General features: G+C 40.7%; 1 pseudogene across 1 annotated transcript; it reads right to left on the reverse strand.

Annotated features, from left to right (window-relative positions):
• Positions 1 to 710: 710 nt before the first annotated feature.
• Positions 711 to 9,642, reverse strand: LOC311142223 (NLR family CARD domain-containing protein 3-like; annotated as a pseudogene). Its single transcript has 7 exons — positions 7,713 to 9,642; positions 7,208 to 7,381; positions 5,778 to 5,951; positions 3,914 to 4,087; positions 2,049 to 2,222; positions 1,737 to 1,783; positions 711 to 1,283 (listed from the first exon to the last, which is right to left on the reverse strand). The product of its transcript is annotated as an NLR family CARD domain-containing protein 3-like (transcript).
• Positions 9,643 to 11,849: the final 2,207 nt, after the last annotated feature.

Below are 11,849 nucleotides of genomic sequence, written 5' to 3' on the forward strand. Positions count from 1 at the left end.
TGTGTGTGTACCCAGTGTGTGTGTGTCCAGTGTGTGTGTGTCCAGAGTGTGTGGGTCCAGCATGTGTGTGTGTTGGTGTGTGGGTGTGTCCAGTGTGTCCAGTGTGTGTTTGTGTGTGTCCAGTGTGAGTGTCCAGTGTGTGTATGTGTGTCCTGTGTGTGTGTCCAGTGTGTGTGTGTGTGTGTGTGTTTGTGCAGTGTGTGTGTGTGTGTCCAGTGTGTGTTTGTGTGTGTTTGTGTGTTTGTGCAGTGTGTGTGTGTGTGTGTGTCCGGTGTGTGTGTGTGTCCGGTGTGTGTGTCCAGTGTGTGTGTGTGTGTGTGTTCAGTGTGTGTGTGTCCAGTGTTTGTGTGTGTGTGTCCAGTGTGTGTGTGTGTGTCCAGTGTGTGTTTGTGTCCGGTGTGTGTGTGTGTGTCCAGTGTGTCTGTGTCCCCGGTGTGAGTGTGTGTGCGTGTGTCCAGTGTGTGTGTCCAGTGTGTGTGTGTGTGTGTGTGTGTGTGTGTTTTTGCAGTGTGTGTGTGTGTGTGTGTCCATTGTGTGTGTTTCCTGTGTGTGTCCAGTGTTTTTGGCCAGTGTGTGGGTGTGTATGTCCAGTGTGTGTGTCCAGTGTGTTCAGTGTGTGTGTGTGTGTGTGTGTGTGTGTGTGTGTGTGTGTGTGTGTGTGTCCAGTGTGTGTGTGTGTCCAGTGTGTATGTCCAGTGTGTGTGTCCAGTGTGTGTCCAATGTGTGTGTGTGTGTCAGTGTTACCATGGTTATTATTTACAGGGACACTGAGGAGTCAACATTATAAACCCCAAACCCTGGATAGAGGGGCTCAGTGAATGTGGAGTGGAATGTGTTCAGGTGGGTCAGTGTGTCAGAGGAGACTCTGTAGAAGGACAGAGTGCTGGCTGGCCAGTCCAGATACATTCCTACTCTGTGGGAGCTGGAGGAGGGGACGTCTATGGTAGTGGACTTATTATTGTGCCTGGCAGAGTAACTGTTGTCAGAGCAGAACAGACTCCAGGACTTGTCATTGTATCCAATCCCACAGTCATCACCCCATCCTCTCCTGCTGATTCCTTTATATGCCACTCCTATAACAGCCCCTCTCCCACTCCACTCTACCTCCCAGTAACAGCGCCCAGTCAGACCCTCTCTACACAGCACCTGTTCCCAGTCCTCAAATCTCTCTGGGTGATCAGGATACGACTGCTCCTCTCTCCTACATGTCACCTTTCTGTTCTCCTCAGACAGAGAGAGGAATCTGTTTACTGTGTTTGGGTCCAGTGTGAGATCACAGACATCTGATGGATGAAACCAGACACAATATTAGAAATCATCATCATTCACATTAGAATGTTAACTCACTTTCCACTAATTCATTTAATGTAGATGTTTCTAGGTATCAAAAGGAGAAGTTAAGGTAACTTGAGATTTGTTCAATGATCATATGTTATACTGTATGGTAATATAAAACACACTTATGCCCATTAATTACACACACACACACACACACACATCCAGAACAAACACACACACTGGACACACATGCACGCATATTTAATATGTAACAGGAACACGCCACACACACACACAGACACACACATTGTCAACGCAACTCTTAGTAAACTTTGGTGTCCCTGATTTGTGCTTCTGTAGAACTACAGCTGATATTTAATATGACCAAGTAAGTAATGATGGTGGTCTTTGACTTTGACTTCACTTGAATTAAGACTTATTTTTAGTCAAACACTCACATTTTCTAAGTCCAGGTTTCATTGTGTTCTCTCCACCATGTTCCACACTGTAGCGGTAAGCAGAAGAACAGACAGTCATTGAGGGATACACCTGAACTCTCACACACACACACACACACACACACACACACACACACACACACACACACACACACACACACACACACACACACACACACACACACACACACACACACATACACACTCAGTCTTTATATAATTTAGTCCAAGTGGTGGTCAGAATGTTTGTCTTAACTTGCCTGATAACTCCAACATGTCTGATATGAACATTGACATAAACCCTCTACATACTTGAGTTTCTCCAGTCTGCAGTGTGGATCCTCCAGTCCAGCAGAGAGCAGTCTGACTCCTGAGTCTCCTGGGTGATTGTAGCTCAGGTCCAGCTCTCTCAGGTGTGAGGGGTTTGACTTCAGAGCTGAGACCAGAGAAGCACAGCCTTCCTCTGTGACTAGACAGCGTGACAGCCTGCAAAGAGTAAAATCATATTAAAATCACACTGCAATTCTTTGGTGGTGAAAATAGTGGCAGTATATTTTTTCAAAATGTTCAGATACATCAGTGTCCTGAAACCTGCCATATCTATTCATAAATGGGAGTTTCATTATTACAAATGACAAATTATCAAAGTATTGCCTACAGAGAGAAACATGTATAGTAAAAATATTTTAGTAGTCTGACCAGAGCAGTTTAAAAAGCAGTATCAGTCAAAAGACAGACAGTGAGGTATCAGCTTTAGATTGTATTGAGTATACAGTCCACACCATATCTAGTTTGACAGTAAATGTGGCTCTGTACTGCAGCATTTTGGATTTGAGATCAAATGTTTCATATGAGGTGACAGTATATAATGTTACCTTTAATTTGAGGATATTTTCATACATATCTCTTTCACCGTTTAGAAATGAAAGCACTTTATGTATCTAGTCCCCCATTTGAAGAAGTCATAAGTATTCTGACAAATTCACTCATAGTGTATTAAAGTAGTTAAAAGTTTAGTATTTGGTCCGATATTCCTTGAACACAATGACTACATCAAGCTTGTGACTCAAACTCGTTGGTTGCATTTGCAGTTTGTTTTGGTTGTGTTTTGGGTTATGTTTTGTCCAATAGTAACTGAATGGTGGATGAAAGCTGGAATAATTTTCTGTCTAAGTGAGTAGATAACAGGTTTCTAAACACTACTAAATTAATCCTGATGATGCCATGATTAAGAAAAATCATGAATGAATCATGAATAATAATGAGTGAGAAAGTTACAGAGGCTACAACAAAACATGCTAACCTCTCACCATTACCAATAACAGAGGGGGTGTGATCCTTGTTCCTCTGTAACGTTCTCATTCATCATCATTCACGATTCATTCATGATTATTCATAATCATAGTAGCATCCACATGAATGTAGAAGTGTTCAGAAACATATTCTATTCTTACTGACAATACAAGTGAAGTGACTCCAAAATGACAGGACATTATTCACCATTCAGTTTCTATTGGGAAAAACATCATGTAAAACACAACCAAGACAAACTGCAAATGTATTCAACAAGTTTGTAGAATCACAAGCTTGATGTAATCACTGCAGGTAAAGAATATTGGACCAAACACTTTTTTAAAATTATTTTTAATTGAACTAGGCAAGTCAGTTAAGAACAAATTCTTATTTACAATGACGGCCTACACCGGCCAAACCCGGACGACGCTGGGCCAATTGTGCACCGCCCTGTGGGACTCCCAATCACGGCCGGTTGTGATACAGCCTGGAATCGAACCAGGGGGTCTTTAGTGACGCCTCAAGCACTGAGATGCAGTGCCTTACACTGCTGCGCCACTCGGGAGCCCACTAAACTTTCGACTAATTGAATTTGTCCAAATAATTACGATTTAAAATGGGAGAACTAGATACGTAAAGTGCTTTCATTTCTAAACGGTAAAAAATATATATTTATGAATAACTTTAAATAAAAGGAGACAATCTGTACTGTCGCCTAATATCAAACATTATACCTCAAATCCAAAATGCTGGAGCATAGCACCAAATGTAAAACTGTAAGCTTCACTGTCCAAACACATATGGTGTGGACTATGTGTGCCTGGTAAACACATGTGGATCTGGTGAACAGTTATCACTTGTTGACCAACTACAGGAATACTGACCTCAGAGTCTCCAGTTTACAGTGGGGATTCCCCAGTCCAGAAGAGAGCAGCTTCACTCCTGAATCCTTCAGGTCATTGTTACTCAGGTCCAGCTCTCTCAGGTGTGAGGGGTTTGACTTCAGAGCTGAGACCAGAGAAGCACAGCCTTCCTCTGTTACTCCACAGCCTGACAGCCTGACAAAGAGATCATCATGATTTCACAAACACACTGTTAATTTAACATCAGAAGTGTAGAAGGACAATGTCAGATGCATTTGGTTTATTCTCTTAAACAACATATAGATTAATCTTCCATCTCCTAGAATTGTATGGTCATATTGTTATACTAATGTGAAAATCAATTCATTGATTAAATGTGTCCTGAAACCTGCCATATCTATTCAAAAATGGATGTTTTATTATTAGAAATGACAAATTATCAAAGTATTGTCTGCAGAGAGAAACATGTATAGTAAAAATATTTGAGTAGACTGACCAGAGCAGTTTAAAAAGCAGTATCAGTCAAAAGACAGACAGTGAGGTATCAGATTTAGATTGTATTGAGTATACAGTCCACACCATATCTAATTTGACAGTGAAGCTAACATTTTAAATGTGGCTCTTTACTCCAGCATTTTGGATTTGAGATCAAATGTTTCATATGAGGTGACAGTATATAATGTGACCTTTTATTTGAGGATATTTTAATACATATCTGTTTCACTGTTTAGAAATGAAAGCACTTTATGTATCTAGTCCCCCCATTTGACGAAGTGAAACGTATTCTGACCATTTGACTTATAGTGTATTAACGTAGTCAAAAGTTTCGTAGTTGGTCTCAAACTCGTTGGTTGCATTTGCAGTTTGTTTTGGTTGTGTTTTGGGTTATGTTTTGTCCAATAGTAACTGAATGGTGGATGATAACTGGAGTAATTTTCTGTCTAAGAGAGTAAATAACATGTTTCAAAACACTACAAAATTAATCCTGATGATGCTATGATTAAGAAAAATCATGAATGAATCATGAATAATAATGAGTGAGAAAGTTACAGAGGCTACAACAAAACATGCTAACCTCTCACCATTACCAATAACAGAGGAGGTATACATTTACATTTACGTCATTTAGCAGACGCTCTTATCCAGAGCGACTTACAAGTTGGTGCATTCACCCTATAGCCAGTGGGATAACCACTTTACAATTCTTTTTTTTATTATTTTTTTTTAGGGGCGGGGGGTAGAAGGATTACTTTATCCAGTATGATCCTTGTTTCTCTGTAACTTTCTCATTCATCATCATTCACGATTCATTCATGATTATTCATAATCATGGTAGCATCCACATGAATGTAGAAGTGTTCAGAAACATCTTCTATTCTTACTGACAATACAAGTGAAGTAACTCCAAAATGACAGGACATTATTCACCATTCAGTTTCTATTAGGAAAAACATAATCCAAAACACAACCAAGACAAACTGCAAATGCATTCAACAAGTTTGTAGAATCACAAGCTTGATGTAATCACTGCAGACAAAGAATATTCAAAGACCAAACACTAAAACACTAAACATTGGACTAAATTAATTTGTCCAAATACTTATGACTTTTTCAAATGGGAGAACTAGAGAACTACATACATTAAGTGCTTTCATTTCTAAACAGTAAAACAGGTATGTATGAATACCCTCAAATAAAAAGTGGCATTCTGTACTGTTGCCTAATATGAAACAATTTCAAATCCAAAATACTGGAGCATAGCACCAAATTTAAAACTGTAAACTTCACTGTCCAAACACATATGGTGTGGACTATGTGTGCCTGGTAAACACATGTGGATCTGGTGAACAGTTATCACTTGTTGACCAACTACAGGAATACTGACCTCAGAGTCTCCAGTTTACAGTGGGGATTCCCCAGTCCAGCAGAGAGCAGCTTCACTCCTGAATCCTTCAGGTAATTGTTACTCAGATCCAGCTCTCTCAGGTGTGAGGGGTTTGACTTCAGAGCTGAGACCAGAGAAGCACAGCCTTCCTCTGTGACTAGACAGCCTGACAGCCTGCAAAGAGTCAAATCATATTAAAACCACACTGCTATTATTTGGTGGTGAAAATAGTGGCAATATATTTTTTCAACATATTCAGATATATCAGTGTCCTGAAACCTGCCATTACTATTCATAAATTAATGTATCATTATTTGAAATTATCAAATTATTGCTTGTAGATAGAAACATTTATTGTACAAATATTTGAGAAGACTGACAAGACCATTTAAAAAAGCAGTATCAGTCAAAAGACAGACAGTGAGGTATCAGATTTAGATTGACTTTATGTATCTAGTCCCCCATTTGAAGAAGTCAAAAGTATTCTGACCAATTCACTTATAGTGTATTAAAGTAGTCAAAAGTTTAGTATTTGGTCCCAAACTCGTTGGTTGCATTTGCAGTTTGTTTTGGTTGTGTTTTGGGTTATGTTTTGCCCGATAGTAACTGAATGGTGGATGATGACTGGAGTAATTTTCTGTCTAAGTGAGTAGATAACAGGTTTCTAAACACTACTAAATTAATCCTGATGATGCCATGATTAAGAATAATCATGAATGAATCATGAATAATAATGAGTGAGAAAGTTACAGAGGCTACAACAAAACATGCTAACCTCTCACCATTACCAATAACAGATGGGGGTATGATCCTTGTTCCTCTGTAACTTTCTCATTCATCATCATTCACGATTCATTCATGATTATTCATAATCATAGTAGCATCCACATGAATGTAGAAGTGTTCAGAAACATCTTCTATTCTTACTGACAATACAAGTGAAGTGACTCCAAAATGACAGGACATTATTCACCATTCAGTTTCTATTGGGAAAAACATCATCCAAAACAGAACCAAGACAAACTGCAAATGCATTCAACAAGTTTGTAGAATCACAAGCTTGATGTAATCACTGCAGGTAAGGAATATGGGACCAAATACTAAACTTATGACTACTTTATTACAATATAAGTGAATATGTCCAAATTATTAAGACTTTTTCAAATGGGAGAACTAGATACATTAAGTGCTTTCATTTCTAAACAGTACAACAGGTATGTATGAATACCCTCAAATAAAAAGTGACATTCTGTACTGTCACCTAATATGAAACATTCTATCTCAAATCCAAAATGCTGGAGCATAGCACCAAATGTAAAACTGTAAGCTTCACTGTCCAAACACATATGGTGTGGACTATGTGTGCCTGGTAAACACATGTGGATCTGGTGAACAGTTATCACTTGTTGACCAACTACAGGAATACTGACCTCAGAGTCTCCAGTTTACAGTGGGGATTCCCCAGTCCAGCAGAGAGCAGCTTCACTCCTGAATCCTTCAGGTGATTGTTACTCAGATCCAGCTCTCTCAGGTTTGAGGGGTTTGAACTGAGAACTGAGGCCAACACGTCACAGGATGTGTCTGTGAGTTTACAGCCAGTGAGTCTGTCAACAGAGTAAATACCATGAGGGACAGGTTGTATTAAAATGTTACATTTAGCTTCCCTGCTTACAGTTACCCCTGCACTAATAATGTGAACATTGTGTATAGATGTCTCAATGCTACAACTTTTCTGATCCGTTTCTATTACAGTTTGTTTAAGACTTTTCAGCTGATAGAAAGTTTAGTCAGCCAATGAAAATATTGTTGTTCTTACATACAGTAAAGTTTGGTCTGAGGGATAGTCACATGAGTACTTACAGAGCCAGTCAGCCAATAAAAATGCTGCTGTAACTACAATGTATTTTGGTGTGGGATATTTCCATGAATACTTACAGAGCTTTCCTGCAGCCTCTCACAGCTGGGAGCAGTCTCCTACGACCCTCCTCTGATGTCTTGTATACCTTCAGGTCAAACACATCCAGAACCTCCTCTGATATCTGTAGCATGTAGGCCAGAGCTGAACACTGAGAAAGTGTGAGTTTTTTGGATCTCTTCTCTGACCTCAAGTACGCTTGGATTTCCTCTTGTACTGAATGGTCATTCATCTCTATCAGACAGTGGAAGAGATTGATGCACCTCTCAGGGGAGATGTTCTTCCTCTGCATCACCTTAAGGGATCGGATTGTTTCCTGGACGCTGTCTGGACTGCTTTCTGTCTGTGTCACCAGACCTCGTAGGAGTTTCTGATTGGACTCCAGTGACATGCCATGAAGGAAGCGGACAAAGAGGTCCAGGTGTCCGTTCTTGCTCTCCAAGGCTTTATCCACGGTACTCTTCAGCAGCTCATGCAAGGTTAGCTCTTCAGATGCAGCTCTAGACTTTCTCTTGAGGAAGGGCTTCAGTGCATCCATGTTCTTGGTTGTGTAACAATGGTACATGTAGACAGCTGAGAGAAACTCCTGAATGCTCAGATGAACAAAGCAGTACACCACTCTCTGAAATAACACAGACTCTTCTTTAAAGATTTGTGTGCACACTCCTGAGTACACTGAGGCTTCTTTGACATCAATGCCACACTCTTTCAGGTCTTCCTCATAGAACATGAGATTACCCTTCTCCAGATTTTCAAACGCCAGCTTCCCCAGCTTCAGAAGAATTTCCTTGTCTGACTCCATGAGCTCCTGTTGATCCATCTCATCTCTTCCATGATATTTCTGGTTCTTCAGGCTGGTCTGAATGAGCAGGAAGTGTATTGCCATCTCAGTCAGAGTCGTGGGCATCTCTCTCCTCTTGTCTGTACTCAACATGTGTTCAAGGACTATTGCAGAAATCCAACAGAACACTGGCATGTGGCACATGATGTGGAGGCTCCTTGATGTCTTTATGTGTGAGATGATTCTGCTGGCCAGGTCCTCATCACTGAATCTCTTCCTGAAGTACTCCTCCTTCTGTGGGTCATTGAACCCTCGTACCTCTGTCACCTGGTCAACACACTTAGGGGGGATCTGATTGGTTGCTGCAGGTCGGGAGGTTATCCATAGGAGAGCAGAGGGAAGCAGATTCCCCTTGATGAGGTTTGTCAGCAGAACATCGACAGACGATGTCTGGGTGACATCAGACACCTTTTCATTGTGCTGGAAATCCAATGGAAGTCTGCTTTCATCCAAACCATCAAAGATGAACATAGCTTTACAGGCAGTGAGTTTCTTTGCATTGCCTATGTCTAGTTCTGGGTGGAAGCCATTTAAAAGTCTGAGAAGACTGTACTGGAGATCTTTAATCAAGTTCAGCTCCCGGAAAGGAAGCACAAATATGATATCCACATCTTGGTTCGCCTTCCCTTCAGCCCAGTCTAGGATGAACTTCTGCACAGAGACTTTTTCCGATGCCAGCGATGCCCTTCGTCAGCACAGTTCTGATGCTTCTCTCTTGGCCTGGTAAGGGTTTAAAGATGTCATTGCAGTGGATTGCTGTGTCATGTGAGGTTGGTGTCCTGGATGCTGTCTCTAGCTGCCACACCTCATGTTCATTGTTAACCCCTTCACTCTCTCCCTCGGTGATGTAGAGCTCTGTGTAAATCCTGTTGAGGGGAGTTTGGTTCCCTGCTTTTTCCATACCTTCTATCACACATTCATACCTCATTTTCAGACTGTCTTTATGGTTTACTATAGCTCTCTGCAGGCTGTCATCCACTACAAGGGAAGAGGGAAAATGATGTGTATCAGAAACATTCATTGACAGGATGAAAAGTGGGCCTTCCACAACTACAGTAACTTCTATTATCTCATAATATTGTAGTTAACTACTGTAAATCATATTAAGGTATTGACTTGGCCCACATGTGCAAGTGGTCTTACTGTTTTCAGAGCCTCTTATTTTATTGGGTTGACTCAGCTGCTGTAGTACAGGCCGTGTTCTGGATCTCTTTCTACACTGAGGACAGTCATAGTCTCCTGAAGGAGCAGGTTTCTCCCAGTATCTGGTGATGCACTGTCTGCAGAACCTGTGTCCACAGGTGATAGAGACTGGATCCCTCAGCACCTGCTGACACACTGCACACCTGGACTGATCCTCTGGCAGAGTAGACCATCCACTACAGAGATACATGAGAGAGAGATTATAGATGTTAATACTGATCCTCTAACAGAGTAGACCTTCCACTACAGAGATAAAGGAGAGAGAGAGATTGTAGATGTTAATACTGATCCTTTAACAGAGTAGACCTTCCACTACAGAGATAAAGGAGAGAGAGAGATTGTAGATGTTAATACTGATCCTCTAACAGAGTAGACCTTCCACTACAGAGATAAAGGAGAGAGAGATTGTAGATGTTAATACTGATCCTCTAACAGAGTAGACCATCCCCTACAGAGATAAAGGAGAGAGAGAGATTGTAGATGTTAATACTGATCCTCTAACAGAGTAGACCATCCCCTACAGAGATAAAGGAGAGAGAGAGATTGTAGATGTTAATACTGATCATAGACAGACAGCTGGGAACAGTATACTCTGCTCTCTGAGTGTGGTAGTAGCCTCTGGAATGGATAACAAGTCAACAATCAATCAATCAATCAATTTTATTTTATATAGCCCTTCGTACATCAGCTAATATCGCAAAGTGCTGTACAGAAACCCAGCCTAAAACCCCAAACAGCTAGTAATGCAGGTGTAGAAGCACGGTGGCTAGGAAAAACTCCCTAGAAAGGCCAAAACCTAGGAAGAAACCTAGAGAGGAACCAGGCTATGAGGGGTGGCCAGTCCTCTTCTGGCTGTGCCGGGTGGAGATTATAACAGAACCATGCCAAGATGTTCAAAAATGTTCATAAGTGACAAGCATGGTCAAATAATAATCAGGAATAAATCTCAGTTGGCTTTTCATAGCCGATCATTAAGAGTTGAAAACAGCAGGTCTGGGACAGGTAGGGGTTCCATAACCGCAGGCAGAACAGTTTAAACTGGAATAGCAGCAAGGCCAGGCGGACTGGGGACAGTGGTATTACTAAACTATATGAACTCAGGTTGTAGAAACATGTCCACAGTGGTATTAATAAACTATATGAACTCAGAAGGTTGTAGAAACATGTCCACAGTGGTATTACTAAACTATATGAACTCAGAAGGTTGTAGAAACATGTCCACAGTGGTATTACTAAACTATATGAACTCAGAAGGTTGTAGAAACATGTCCACAGTGGTATTACTAAACTATATGAACTCAGAAGGTTGTAGAAACATGTCCACAGTGGTATTACTAAACTATATGACCTCAGGTTGTAGAAACATGTCCACAGTGGTATTACTAAACTATATGAACTCAGAAGGTTGTAGAAACATGTCCACAGTGGTATTACTAAACTATATGAACTCAGAAGGTTGTAGAAACATGTCCACAGTGGTATTACTAAACTATATGAACTCAGAAGGTTGTAGAAACATGTCCACAGTGGTATTACTAAACTATATCAACTCAGAAGTTGATGATACGCCTGTTGCGTAGCAGCCACTGAACTGCTCTCGGACTTACTTATTGCTGTTCACTGGACCTTATGATCACTATACAGCTGATGCCTACTTGTTCCTTTACACGGTACCCCATCCTGTTGATCTGTTTAGCCTGTTGTAGAAACATTTGACTAGATAATCAACTCAAAAATATCTCTCAAGACATCGGAGCCTGTGAATTTAAGAATTTAGACTTTATTGAATACCAAAGCCGAGCTTTGCTCCATGGAGCAATAACTCACTCTCCTTGGCTCAAAGATCTCCTTATATCCAAATACAAGCGCATAGTCATCCTTACATAGCATACACAGTTACTACCCCTAGGGTAATTGATTAACTTCTTTCATGGCCACGCCACCCTTATCTTTCAACGTCTAGATGTCACATGTTGTTTTTCTCCAAAAAGGCTATGTGAACTTTTCCATATGACCTCTTCCTCTTATCTCATTATATTGGTGGCAGACCCTTTCTCAAAAATAATACACATACATACATTAAGGCATGGTTACACACTGTATTGGCTATATT

This window comes from Coregonus lavaretus, assembly GCF_964263955.1.
Source record: "Coregonus lavaretus genome assembly, chromosome: 2".
Taxonomy (NCBI): domain Eukaryota; kingdom Metazoa; phylum Chordata; class Actinopteri; order Salmoniformes; family Salmonidae; genus Coregonus; species Coregonus lavaretus.